This window comes from Leuciscus leuciscus, assembly GCF_965113295.1.
Source record: "Leuciscus leuciscus genome assembly, chromosome: 1".
Classification (NCBI taxonomy): domain Eukaryota; kingdom Metazoa; phylum Chordata; class Actinopteri; order Cypriniformes; family Leuciscidae; genus Leuciscus; species Leuciscus leuciscus.
Window position 1 is genome coordinate 64574561 of NC_138725.1, and position 14736 is coordinate 64589296.

Consider the following 14736-nt stretch of genomic DNA (forward strand, 5'->3'; position numbering starts at 1 on the left):
TGAATGTGATGTTTTCAGACACTTAATTGCAGATTAACTTAAGAGAGCTTTTGACCCACTTAAGTAGGACTTAAGTACACCATTATATGTACTATCTATTCTATATCTGCACTATCTAAATGTACTGACAAGAATTTATGATAAAATAAATACATACATATTGAAATAGTAATGAATAACACATACCATTAAAATTGTAATCAAATACTTTACATGCGATTTAGTATGTTAGTCAACACATCAATTAAAGTGCACTTTATTAAATTATGCAAAAAGATTATTCAAAAACAATGATTTAAAATTAAGTACACTTATGTGTGTTAAGACACATTGTCAAGAAAGTGTTTTCTCTAAAGTCCCCCTGTGTTGAAAATCAAGTTTTTAATGTTGTTTTATATGTCTATGTGGTGTTTTTAATATGCTTTAAGACAAACCATGTGTAATTTCATTAGTCAACACTATTGCTGAGTATTTTCTCCTCAAAACTGCAGTGAATCAAAGACAGTCTCAAAAACACGGTTTGAAATCGCTGGTGTTTCTGACTTCACAAACTACCTTGTAACCAATCAGATCAACGTGTGATCGTCAACGCTGAGCTGGTGCGAGTGAGTGGAGGCGGGGCTAATTTGCCAATATATATCACAGAACCGCGTATACTAAATAAGGCAAGGGTGTAGAGTTACATTCAAGCTATTTTAAGGCATGAATAATTTTTTTTCAAGGAAAAAACGTTTACATGTCATTTGGTGCATGATCAAAGATGACTTTTAAAGAAAAAATGATTGGCCTTTTATTCCTTAATATTATCTGCAAGTACATTATTTAAAATATAGCCTACTTTTAAGATTTGAAGTACACTACAAGTGATCATTTAATACAAAAAAGATTCACTGGTTATGAGTCATCACATAGTTTTCCCAGAAGTCCCTGATTAGCATTATAATATAGTTATATATCACACCCTTAAATAGCCTCAAACTAAGTAATTGAATATTGTATGGTAGTATCTTGTAGTAGAGAGTTGATTGATTGTAGCTTATACCTTGACAAACTGCAGTTTCAAAGTCTTCCCCAACACCGGTATACATTTACATACAATTATCTCTAGCCCTGACTATTCCTGCAAAAGTGTCAAGAGGTTACTTTCAGACCCGCTGTAACAGTTTGCAGGCACAGAATCTCACAAATCCACTATAAGAAAAGCATGCAAGATGAAAAGTAAAAGAGGACACAGGAGAAAATCAAAGCTTTCAGCCGTTCACTGTTGAAAAGGAAGATCATCTGCACAAGAACGTCTCGCAACCACTGAGGGAACAGTGAAATCCGGATTACACCTGAGAGCATCACAGGAGAATATATATGCTGAATGTGAGTCATTCAAAATAACATCACCCCAAACACCGCGTAAATATCCAGACAACTGATCTAAGCATTTGAAGAACCCTTGACCTGACCGAAATGTTGTGGCATGACCCAAACTCAGCAGGTCAGTCAAGACAACCTCCAAAATTGATTTGAGCAGTTTTGCTGAGAGAAATGGTTCAAAATACCACTGGGTGGAGGAAGCAACTGTTTACTGAATGGATAATATGAATTAAAATACTGGGTTTTTTTTTTTTTCAGGTTTGGTGTTGATGAGGGGAGTGCTGATGGCTGTGGGGTACACCAGACCAAAAATACGGCTAAACACACTGTACAAAAATATATATGATCAATATGTTATGACAACATCTGTTTTTACCTTGCTTTAACTCATCAAAATAAGTTAAGCAGTTCTCAACTTTTTTTTATAAGTTACACAAGATTAAACTCATGTTTAAGTCAGTTTAATTTAATTTAAGTAGAAATGACTTAAACATCCAAGGTGATTTAAAAAAAAATTGTATACAGTGCACTGATGTAGATTAATTAGTGGCTTTGAGGTTGGTTGACAAATGTAAGATTCATGAAGAGGCAAAAATGGAAAAGCTATCAAACCATTGTTTTGGCCAATAGATAATAAATCATGTAAAATTACATCACATAAACATGGAAATATATGGTAAAACATGCTTTTCTGACACGGTAAACTTGCTCAGTAACTCATGGTCTCATGAAATGCGAGTCAGATAAAAGAGCTCAAAGTAGAAGCTAAATGAAAAATGTGTTTTTACCTAACGATGACTTTTGTTAACACTATCATTTTAGGTTTAGGGTAAACTTTATTTATACGTTATTAGGGTAGAGCTTTAACCTTTTAGCGTCAATCACTGAATTTTATTTTCAAACTGCCACGATACATACAGCAACCAAAAAAATGCTGGGTTGTTTCAACCCATGTTTGGGTCAAATATGGACAAACCCAACCATTGGGTTTAACAATTTGATAACACTTTAGTTTAGGGTGATTGAATATTCTCACTCGTTCTTATTAGCATGCGTATTACTAGGATATTGGCTGTTTATAAGTACTTATAAAGCACATATTAATACCTAATTCTGCATGACCATATCCATATTAATAAGCAGTAATTGGGGTTTATTGAGGCAAAAGTCGTAGTTAGTTAATGGCGAGAATTGGACCCTAATCTAAAGTGTGATAAAAATTTTATTTGAATTACTCTTTTTTTGTATTTTTTATTTTTTATAAAAAAATACAAATTGGCTCCATATGAGCCAAACATGGGTTGAAAAAACACAGCATTTTTTTTATTTTTTTTTTAGAGTGAAGCATCTATGAAATAAATGCAGTTATTGAGGGAACTAATCCTGGTCTCCTCAATGTCAAAAAAAAATGTATATGGAGTTAAAGATAGCTCTAAAGGGCTTTTACTTGTACAGAACATGTGTCTGTGTTCAGTCTTGTTCCTCCTCCTCACTGTCCTGATCATGGTACTCCCACTGAGAGATGAGTGTTCAGCTCTGACCAGCCGTTCACCCCACACTTCTCTCCAGTTACTGCAACACACAAACACATTATCTGATATCCTTGTGGGAACTTCACATATGGGATTCTGTATATATTTTTAGACATGTTTTTGCCACACAAAGAAAACTAAACAAACACTAAATAGCCTTCATTTCTAAGCAAAAGTTCTGTTTTCTTTCAATTTTGCGATGAAATATGACCTGTTCTTCATCCATTAACTAGTACTATCACGACCACTACTACTTCTGTCAACACAAACATAAATACATACACTTACCCAGTGAATAACTGTTTCTATTTGTACTAAACTCACACTCATTACTCATTCATCCCAGCACACATGCAGGCTTGCTGGCCGTTTGATCTGAGCATCAGTGTAGACGCAGTGGTTACAGGCAGACAATGTCTCACCCAGCAGACTTCAGTGAATGAATGCTGTACGGACAAGCCTTTGTGCTGAACATGATGGAGCGTCAAGAGCCCTGCGTCTGCACCACACTGCCCACATGTGTTCACATCTGTCACTGCAACACACCACAACTCAACACAACAAACGCAGGCCTCAAAATCAAAGAAATTAAAATCAGAGTTGTGTGGCTTTTAGTCAGTGAGTTTTAGCGTTAATGCTATTTATGCTACTGTACTCCTAAACACTGACACATTTTTTTATTTTGTTTTTATGTACAGCTTTTCTCTTCTGGAAAAAAAAAAACAAAGGAAAGAAAATGATGACTCATCCTGCACTCAGGGGTGTGTACAAATCTTTGTCCAATCAAATGCCATCTAGACTGAGAATGTCCCACCCCCTAATTCCGCCTGACCCGCTATATAGTGTCTATTAACAATGTATTGTTATGTTAACAGCTATTGTCTATTAAAAAATAACAACAGTCCCATTTAAAGGAGTAGTTCAACGTGATTAAGTAATGCGTGGCGCATCACAGCTATAGTGCAAGACAAGCATTTGTGGTCAAAAATTATATATATATATATTATTTTTTTTATTTTTTTTTTTATTTTTTTTTAAATGACCGATCATTTCTCTTGATAAGACCCTTATTCCTCGGATGGGATCATGTAGAGCCCTTTGCAGCGGCATTGAAACAGCAATTTGGACCTTCAAATCATTGGACCCCATTAAAGTCCATTATACAGAGAAAAATCCTGGAATGTTTTCCTCAAAAATCGTAATTTCTTTTCGACTGAAGAAAGAAAGACAAGAACATCTTGGATGACATGGGGGTGAGTATTATCAGGAACTTTTAATTCTGAATTCTAAGTGAACCAATCCTTTAAATAGGAAATATGTCAACACATAAAACTCAATAAAGCACCAAATGTGAGTACAAACTGACTTTGAGTATTAAAACAAAGTTATATTTTTTTCATGTTGAAGGAATAAGTTTCAAGTAAGCAGTTCAATCAAATATAGAAAAATAAATATTTTGGAGGGAGGGATTCTAACTAACTTGAAAAGAGCAACATTTTAAGTACTAAATAAGTGATATTTTAAGTACAAGCTCATGCTCAATTTGAATAGCAGGTTTTCCTATTTTCCACAAGCCAAAATGCTGTGCATGTACAGAAGAACTAAGACAAGATGTTCGAAATGATGATAAAATATTAATGCATGGCTCTGTTTCTTGATATCTGTTATACCAGCGTTCATCCATGTCCGCGCCGAGCTGTTGGTGGTCCAGCACGAGTCAAGCTGTAGACTGAGAAAGACTAATGGGATAGAGAAATATGTCAAACTGATCTGTGCCAAAGCTGGAGCGAGGAGGTTAACTGCATTTTCACAATATGTGGGACTGTTATATAAACCTATTTCACTGATATTAGTCACTCAATTAGGAGGGAGGAGAAAGTTTATTTATATAATGTTTATATAATTTTATGATGCTTTTTCAGGTCCAGGATGAGTTTCTTTTGCAAATATGTTAGTGTCCTTTAATGTTTTCTGCATGCTCACATTGACACGAGTCCTGTTCATAGACTTTCTACAAGGGACATTAAAATCCCAGCGTGTTGCTTCTAATGTTGTGTGATATTGAGTGAGTCTTTGTCCTTGGGAAGCTTTGTGTGCTAATGTTGCGCTCGCACCTTCACCACGTCTTTTCATTCTGAATGAGTGTAGCTGCATTTTTCATCCTGACATGTTGTGCGCCATTTACTTCAAGAATAATACTGTATATTACACAAATAATACTCAAGAGTGGCGAAACAAATCTTGAGTCTCAGTGGCAAACAAATCAGAGAGACACAGTGAGTAATGACCGTGAAGAGCCTGAAGCATTCTGATCCACTGACTCCCTTCATAGTGTTCACTGCTCCTTACACACTATGGCTGCGTCCGAAATCGTCCCCTATACCCCCTATAGGTTAAATTGCACACTATTTGGGGTGCAGCCATTTGTAGTGGTGTCCGAAACCATGGTGAACGTTATCGAGTGCACTCATTCAATCCCATAATGCACCCCAATAACGAGTGCTCAACGGCTAGAGAATACCCATAATGCACTGTGACGGTCGCTTCGAATTCCTGCATCTGACCTGAAGATGGCGCCCTAAGCTGAATCATCCATTTTCCAAAACGATGGTCCAATGTGGGTACAGTGTAACATCATACAGGTATAAATTCATTTTTTATTTATTTATTTATTTATTTTTTAAAAAATGTATTGATTAATTTATTATTATTTACGCATTAGGTCCGTAGGCAGTGAGTAGATGGTCTTTTGAGGCTGTTCGAACGTATTCGAACACATGAGCATCTACACTACAAAAGCAATCCGGTCAAATGCGTTGGACAAGCTCAAAACGTTTTAGACTTTTAGACACCTGTATTTAGCGTCAACCACTTGTGATCCGATCGAATAAATCGCATCTTAATACCAGGCCTGAGTGTCTGAATTCACTCACTCGTTTTCAATCACTCCTTCAAGTGGACTATATTAATGGATTAATGTAGGGAGTAGTGAATTTTAAACACAGCTTATGTGTAGAAGTTGACAATATTAGTTGTATGAAAAATGATGTCAATGCTTGTGGTTTCTCTTGCAAATGTGTTGTGTTCCCCCGAGAAACTTTACGTCCGCTCGCAAACATTATCGGAGGAACGCAAAAGTTTTGTGAGGGAAAATAAAAAGTTTATGAGAGAACATTGAAATATATTTTTCCTCCCATCTCATATTTTTTTTTCCATCAGTAAGTTCCTCTAAGGGCTCAGTACATTTCCAATGCCCTTCAATGTACCAAATATATTCTATAATTTACAGTGTGCATTTGTCTTGACTAGCAACACATGTATCTGGCATTGCCAATTGACTATTCACAAGCTGCATGAATCTGAAATCAGTTGCGTTTAGTTCAGCTATACTTTGTTTACTGACTGAGGTGCTGTGCAATGTCTAATGGGTAATCCCTATCTTCCTCCTGTGAAGTAATATATTTATGTACACTATTGATGTTTCCTATGCTGTGTCCTTCAAACCGAGCATGTTCTTTCCCTACAATATGGACTCTCACAGTCACTCAAGGTGGTAAAAAACCCTGTAAAGTCCACTTCGAAGGGCATTGTCAGGTTCTAAGAACTTACTGTGTGTGAGCGAGTGAGTGAATGATTATGACAGGATGTGCAGTTGATATGAGGGCCACTAGAGGGCCACAGGGGACCATCTGGAAATCTACAAAGGTGAGATTGAGGGTATGAAGGGAGGAGGTGAAAAAACCTCTAATGTAAATGGAGCTGATGACTGTTCAGAATGGAATAGGCCTACTAGTGTACTGCTTAGTGCACACTAATACTGCCTGTTGTTTTAAGTATGTGAAACAATATTAGGCCTATGCAACATATTGTTGTCATTTGACCTCATTCCATGTGTAATAGTTGAGTCATGTCCAGTTGAAAGTTCTTTTTTTTTTTTATATCTTTTTTCAACAGGGACGTGCAGAGAGTTCCTCAGGGGCAGGGGCTCAAATGTAAAAAGGGGGCTAATATATAGAGAGTACTGGTCACAAGTTTGAAAACATTACTATTTTTAAAAGTTTCTGAAAGGAATCTTTTCTGCTGACCAAGGCTGCATTTATTTGATCTAAAATACAGAAAAAACAGTAATATTGTGAAATATTACTACAATTTAAAATAGTGGTTTTCTATTTTAATATACTTAGTTATAACCTTTGATTCTTTTTTCACGATTCTGAGTTTAAAAAGAAAAAAAAGAAAAAAAGAACAGCATTTATTTAAAATAGCCAAGACATATTTTGTACCAATATGCAATATATTTCAAAAGTTTGGGGTCAGTAATTTTCTTTCTTTCTTTCTTTCTTTCTTTTTTTCTTTTTCTTTCTTTCTTTCTTTCTTTCTTTCTTTCTTTCTTTCTTTCTTTCTTTCTTTCTTTCTTTCTTTCTTTTTAAATAGGCTAAATAAATACTTTTATTTAGCAAGGTTGTGCTAAACTGATAAAAAGGGATAGTAAATACTTATAAAATAATTTCTATTTTAATTAAATGCTGTTCTTTTAAACTTTTTATTCATCAATGAATCCTGAAAAAAGTATCACAGCTTCCAAAAAATCATTAAACAGCACAACTGTTTCCAACATTGACAATACATCAGCAGAATGATTTCTGAAGGATTATGTGACACTGAAGACTGTTATGGCTGTTGAAAATTCAGCTTTGCATCAAAGAAATAAATTATATTTTAAAGTATATTAAAAAAAGAAAACCATTATTTAAATTATATATATTTTTTGATCAAATAAATGCAGGCTTGATGCACATAATGACTTCTTTAAAAAAAAACATTTTTGACCAGTAGTACTGTACTATATGCTATTGCTGCATAATTATCAAAAATGTTAATAAAATAAAGTCCTTTCATGTCACCATTTCGCGTGTTGTTGCCCGCCTACACTTAAAGGGCACCTATTATGCCCCTTTTTACAAGATGTAATATTGGTCTTGGGTGTCCCCAGAATGCATTTGTGAAGTTTCAGCACAAAAACCCCACAGTTAATTTATTATAACCATTTGAAAATGTCATTTTTGGGGCCTGTTTTAAAAAGAGCTGTTTTGGAGTGTACCACCTTAAATGTTAATGAGCTGCATATCCCCGCCCTGCTGCTGCACCCAGATGATGAAGAGACACGAATGAGAATGGTCTAAACGTCTCGGAATGGTTATTTGATACATTTATGTACTTACAAAGTTTTAATCGCGTCCCCTTTGCAATTATGGATGTGCAACACACACACACACACACACACACACACGAACTGTGAAAACGTTCGCGCAATTTTTTGAAACTACACACACACACACACACACACACACACAAATACTGTGATAACGTTTGCTAAGTACAAACGATTTATTAATTTTTTTCTTAAGGGGAGGGAGATAGACGTTTATATACTGTCTATGGAGATAGAGCAGACCTTGATTTATTTACATTTGTAATTGCTGCAAAAATGATAGCCTACGTGACATAAAACTGTCTGACGTTGTTTGTTGAGACATCTATGACGACGACAATAAATAGCTTTAGACGCATTTGTTGTTGAACTGGCTGACATCGATTGAAATGACTATTTGCTCAAAAATCATAAAATACACTTACTTCTGGAGGTGACGTTGAAACAATGGAGGATGCAGATCACCGAGGGCGGGGTCTATGCCAAAACCATACTGTCAATCAAACCGCGTCGGTGGGGCTTAGCGCATTTCTACGTCACAGTGAGGGAAATCTAGAACAGGGCGTTCTGAGACAGTGCTTGTGATTTATTGAGATGGTAAAAAAACTACTGGGTGGATTTTATCATTCTAGGGTGGTTTTGCTCACACACTGCCAATACACATTTATGTTCAAACACCATGTAAAAGTGAATTTTGCATAATAGGTGCCCTTTAATAGGCCTGTAGGGGGACGGCACCTGAGCATTGGGTCAACTATGATAGTTTGATGGTAAACGGTGGATCAATTATACATAGGCTAAATACAAGTGACTTGAATACTATACATGCTACTTTTGGTGCTGGTTTTGTGCAGTGCTTTGTAGTCAATTAACATCCATTAGTTCAACGACGCAGATTCAGATCGCTTCATAAATGTAAATTTGTCTGTCCATGCAATTTTCAAACGATTTATGAAAATGACCAAAAAATGACCGCTCCACTTCACATTGTCCAATGAAATTTGAACTTGTGCCCAGATGACGATTGGTCGGTGTATTATACATGACAAACAGGCATCAATGAATTATGTAATATTTTAAAATTTGTGATATGTGGATTTTTTATTGAATCGACACACTGCCTTTAATTATAAAAAAAAAAAAAAAAAAAAGTTTAACAATTGTTTGGTTTATTTATTTCTTCCTGCCAGGTAGGCTACTCACTGAAAGAACCATAATTGGTTCGAAAGAATCGGTTCCGAGCAGACTGTGGGATACATAATAGTGCATTTTCGTTTTAAAACGCATAACTTGTGCTACGTTTACGCCGTCCACACACACTACTCCTGAGTTTAAACCCTCGAAAACGGAGACTCCTTCAAGTCCGAAGCAAGACACACGCAAGTTGAAGTTACGCAACCCATAGCAACGCGTTGGCAACAACGCCTCAGACTGACAGATAGGCTACATAAAAAGTAAACGGCTACTTTAGTTTTGTTCACATTGTCGTGTTAATTAATCAAATGCATTTTGTTTTATTAACCACAATATTGTCATTGATATTTATTTGAGAGGGGCACTTTTGATTAATTTTCAAAAAGGGCAGGGGCTCGAGCCCCCAAAGCCCCCCACCCCCCTCTGCACGTGCCTGTTTTTCAAGAAAATGCACATGCAGCTGATATTAGGCTATAGTATAATAGCTCATCATTCAAACTAGAAATGTAAGGTCAAGTAAAGTGCATTGCATTCTGGGATACAGTATTTCACACTATGTGCTCTGTGGTATAATGCACATTTATAAAACAAAGTTATGTGTGAGTCTGATTGGATGATTACCAATCTGTGAAATAGGCAAAAAATACATTCTATAAAAAATGCAGTAAGCAAGTTTTCAGTTGTGCCAATGACCTATGTTGTTTTGGCAGAAGTCATCTTTATTTCAGTTATTTATATTAATAAATTCAACTATTTTTAAATCTATATGGTGAAGATGGTGATAGATAGACATCGTGAGCATGTAAAGTTGATCAAACCTAAGCCCTGCTTTATAATTATCACTTAAGTTATTTTGTAAAAAGATTAAATTAACAAATCATTTGAGTCATTTTTGTTAACACACAGATGATCACACGATTTCAGTGTTTACCACTTCATTATCACTTCACACTGTACACAATATTATAGGACTTTTTCATTTTATACAGTCCTAAAGGAACTGTAATTAACCCTTTGCTTTCATTATATGGAAAAGCGCTGCCAGGACCTTTAAAAAAATCCTATTGTGTTTCAAAGAAAAAAGTCATTCAGGTTTGGCATGACATGAGGGGAAGTAAACCATTCGAAAGTTTTTCGGCTGGTAAGATTTTCTTAGTGTTTATGAAAGAAGTCTCTTATGCTCACCAAGGCTGCATTTATTTGATCTAAAATACAGTGATAACAGTAATATTGTGAAATATTATTACAATGTAAAACAGCTGTTTTCTATGTGAATATATTTTAAAATGTAATTTATTCCTGTGATCAAAGCTGAATTTTCAGCATCATTACTCCAGTCTTCAGTGTCACATGATCCTTCAGAAATCATTCTAATATGATGATTTGATAAAGAAACATTTCTGAATATTATCAATGTTGAAAAAGATATTATGCTTAATAATAATAATAATAATAATAACTGTATATATATATATATATATATTCAGGATTCTTTAATCAAAACATTTTTGTGTATTTGAAATAGAAATTTATACATATGAATTTTCACTTTCAAATTATTTAACGCATCTTTGCTGAATAATGCTGGGGAATAAAATCTTACTGACCCCAAACCTTTGAATGGGAGAGTAAATGGCGAAATTTACATTAGTGAGTGAACTATTCCTGAAGTTAAGGAAACATTCCATTTTATCACTTTGCAAACATTATGGGAACGTTACTTTTGAATTTTCTTTGTAATATTCTGAAACAAGTTGCATAGTTAAAAAAATGTTAGATGAACGTCCAACTAAAAACCTTTTGTCAGGGATGTATAAACAATGTTTTTGTGCTAACCTTTTAAGAACATTATTAAGGACCTGATACATTTAAACGAACATTCTAGTAATGTTACTAGTAAGTATCTTTGACAGAACCTTGTCAGAAGTTCTGAGAACGTTCTCTGTAAGCTGGGATGTCAGAATGGCATTAATAACATCACTTAAAGCACCTTAAATGAACCGTGAACCATGATCACAGAGTAAGTCGTGTACGAACGTCTGATGCTCTTAACTGCAGTACAGCAGCCGATGATGCCTCAGGGAAAGATGTGACCGGTGCCACGCGCCAATCAAACACTTCACGCCAGCTGCTCACTTATCTATTAGCACTTGTGCTAACAGATCTCGCTGTGTAATCAGAACGTCACAGCGCGGCGTTTGGATGGATATTGTGTGTGAGTAATTGATGAATGTTGGCGTCAAAGCACACATTGCTAGACACAGTGCCCACATGCTGAACGACAGTGATAAGGAGGGTTGTGAAATCACACAGAGCTATTTCTGCTTGTCTAGGCTTCTATCAAATGAGCTGAGCTGAGCTGAGTGTTTGTGTATGGCACATATGGCTACCGTGTGTGTGTTGGTGTGTTTATGTTGGAGTGTATATGAGGGCTGATAACACATTGTTGTTTTTGGGAGCTGATGCGTGGAGTGAGCGTCTCTGTCAGCCCATCAGATGAAGTTCCTCTGATCGGTAGCAGGAACGGAGGCCTCTGCTGAAAGGAGCCTGTGTCTTTCTCTCTCTCACTGACTCACACACACGCGCGCATGTGCATGCTCAAAGAGCAGAGGGCGCCAAGATCAACATGCTTCATTTACAGATTCACTGAATCTTCTCTGGTCCAGCGAGAAAACACAGACAAGTTTGTGTCACTATCTGGGCTACTCCGTGCCCTCTCTCTCTCATTCTCTCAAACACTCTCTGTTGCTGCGTCCCAATTCGCAAGTATCCATCCAAAATATTATCCAAAATTAGAATTAGTTTGTCTCAAATCACAGAATGTTCTTCTTTTTTTTAAAGAAGATTCATTTTTTTCTTTTATTATGATAGGATAGTATAGAGTGGACAGGAAGCGAGGTGGGGGGACAGGATCGGGAAAGGTCCATGAGCCGGGACTCGAACTCAGGTCGCCCGAATCGCAACGGCACTATTTGTCGGCGCGCTGCCCGCGAGGCTATTGGCACAGACAAATCACAGTATGTTGAAATAAAGGTGCGTTCACACCATGTCAAAGATGTCCTTGTAGAACTCGGAATTCCAATTTGTAAACTCGGAATTTCTGAGAGCTCCGAGTCTGAGGATGTGAAAAGCTCCAAGTACAATGCCATGGGTTCTTGTCTCGTAATTACGGTAATTATGACATGGTGTGAACGCAGCATGAATATCCCAAAGGTATCCAGATATTAATATTCACAGTCTATAATATTTATAGTCAACTATATTTACAATGGAAATTCAAAGTGCAGAACCATTCACACTCTCTAACGTCTAATATTGCTCACAATCAATTGCGCACTGGACAAGGATTCAATTAGAGATACAAAAATAAAAAGCATTAAAAAAACAACAACATGGTGGCGGTTAAGTTGAGAGGTTTAGAGAAAAAGGGTTTGAGTGATTAAAGGTAGAGTCAATTTGAGAGTCAAAGTGTCAATAAACACTTTTTGTTTATTCTGGTTGAAACTCTCTCCACATCTTGATACTGTAGCAATCAATAACAGAAGTTGTCTAAATATTAAAACACCTATATCTTCTGTGGAAGTTTCAGGGCCAAAAAAAATATTTGTCCAATTATTGCATTCGGTCCAAATAAAATGATAGGATGACCTACCTGCCTGTTAACATATGCCCCTGGTTTCACAGACAGGGCTTAAGACTAGTCCTAGACTAAAATGTAAGTCTGAGCTGTTTCCACTGAAATAAACTTGCACTGACTGATCTTAAAAATATATCAGTGCCTTTTTAGTTTTAAGATGCACATCGGTAATGTTTTTTTCTAAGCATGTTTATAAAAATTACTTAAATGTCCTAATTGATCTATGGTCTAATCCTGGCTTAGTCTAAGCCCTGTCTGTGAAACACCTGTCATGATGTTTTATTAAAGGGGTCATCGGATGCAAAATTCAATTTTATATGGTGTTTGCATATAAATGTGTCTTTGCAGTGTGTGGACACAACCACCATACAATGAAAAAAATCCATGCACTCCTTTTTTTTTTTATCCTCAAAAAGCCCAAACACTCTCAATAATCAAGCCGTTTGGATTTTCTGAGCAAAAAATTTTCTTGTGGAAAATGGGTATCCGATGACCCCTTTAACAAAGTTTGGGAGGAGCACGTTCAGATAATTAACACTAACACGAGTGGAGAGCCTTCAATTAATCAACGATAAAACCACTTTCTATACACGGGAGGGGGGTGTTCGGGCTCTGGGTTCGGGCCAAATTTGGAGCCCGGAGCCCTCCCCCCGGACAGCACGCCAAATGCGCATAAAGCTTTACTCCCTCTAATTAAATGTAAGTGTGAACTCGTGAAATGTATTTCCGTAAAGCTATGCAGAGTTGTAGACACAGTCACGGCGCGTTGTATACAAACATTAGCCACCTTTTACAGTTCCTCCTGAACCAAAACAACAAGCTTATGCTGTGTTCACGCCATGTAGCAACATTAATTACGAGATGGCAACCTGTGACGTTCAACCCAGAGCTGTTCACGTCCTCAGACTCGGATTTATGCGTTTCTATATCAACACTATCAACGCCAAAATGAATCTGCAGCAGTCAGGTGGTACAAGTCCGAATTCTGCAAGTTGTTTGCGTTCATTATTATTGTAATGTTATGTGCTTTGAGACATGAGGTAATTTAATGTGTGTGTGACGCTCTAGTGACGCTTTGCAGACTGTGTGTGTTCATGTGTTTTGAAGGAGGTGTGGCTTTGGAGACGTTCTGAAGGGAGGTTGGGATTTTATGCTTTCAAAGCTAGCTTGCTATTGCTAGCCTCTCCGAAATTGCCTACCAACATATAAGCATAGGATAATGTACATCCAGTCAGTTCTTATTTGCTAAATAAACCTGACAGAGTGATTAGGACCCCGACATGAAGTCCTCCAGTTTTATTTTACAGCAAATACAGTCATTTTTTATTCGACAGTAAATACAGTCGATAATTCCGACAAGCAGAATTTAAATGAAACTAGAGAGAGTGTGCCTGCGCTGACACAAAATATGCTTTTGTTACAGTGTTCTTTTTTATTTGTGAAGCAACGGAATGAATATGTCCTCATGCGCCCCATAGAGAAAGACTGTATCCCATGGGAAAGCAACAGCCCAATGGTAAAAAGCCCTGAAGGCTCCGGATGTTGAGGGATGTACATTGCATTACAACATCTGTCACACAGGATACAGGTGTCTGCAAGCAATTTAAAGGTGTTGAAAGAGTAACAATGCTTACAGTATTATTAGAGATGAAAGAGCGAGTGAATATTCGGATGGAAATGAGATGGAGTGAACAGGAAGTGTGAGTTGCATGTGACCATAACATATATTGCCCATATATATTGAATGACTGGACAGTGGTATGCACTTCCTGTCCTTGAGCCAGACAGAGAAAAAA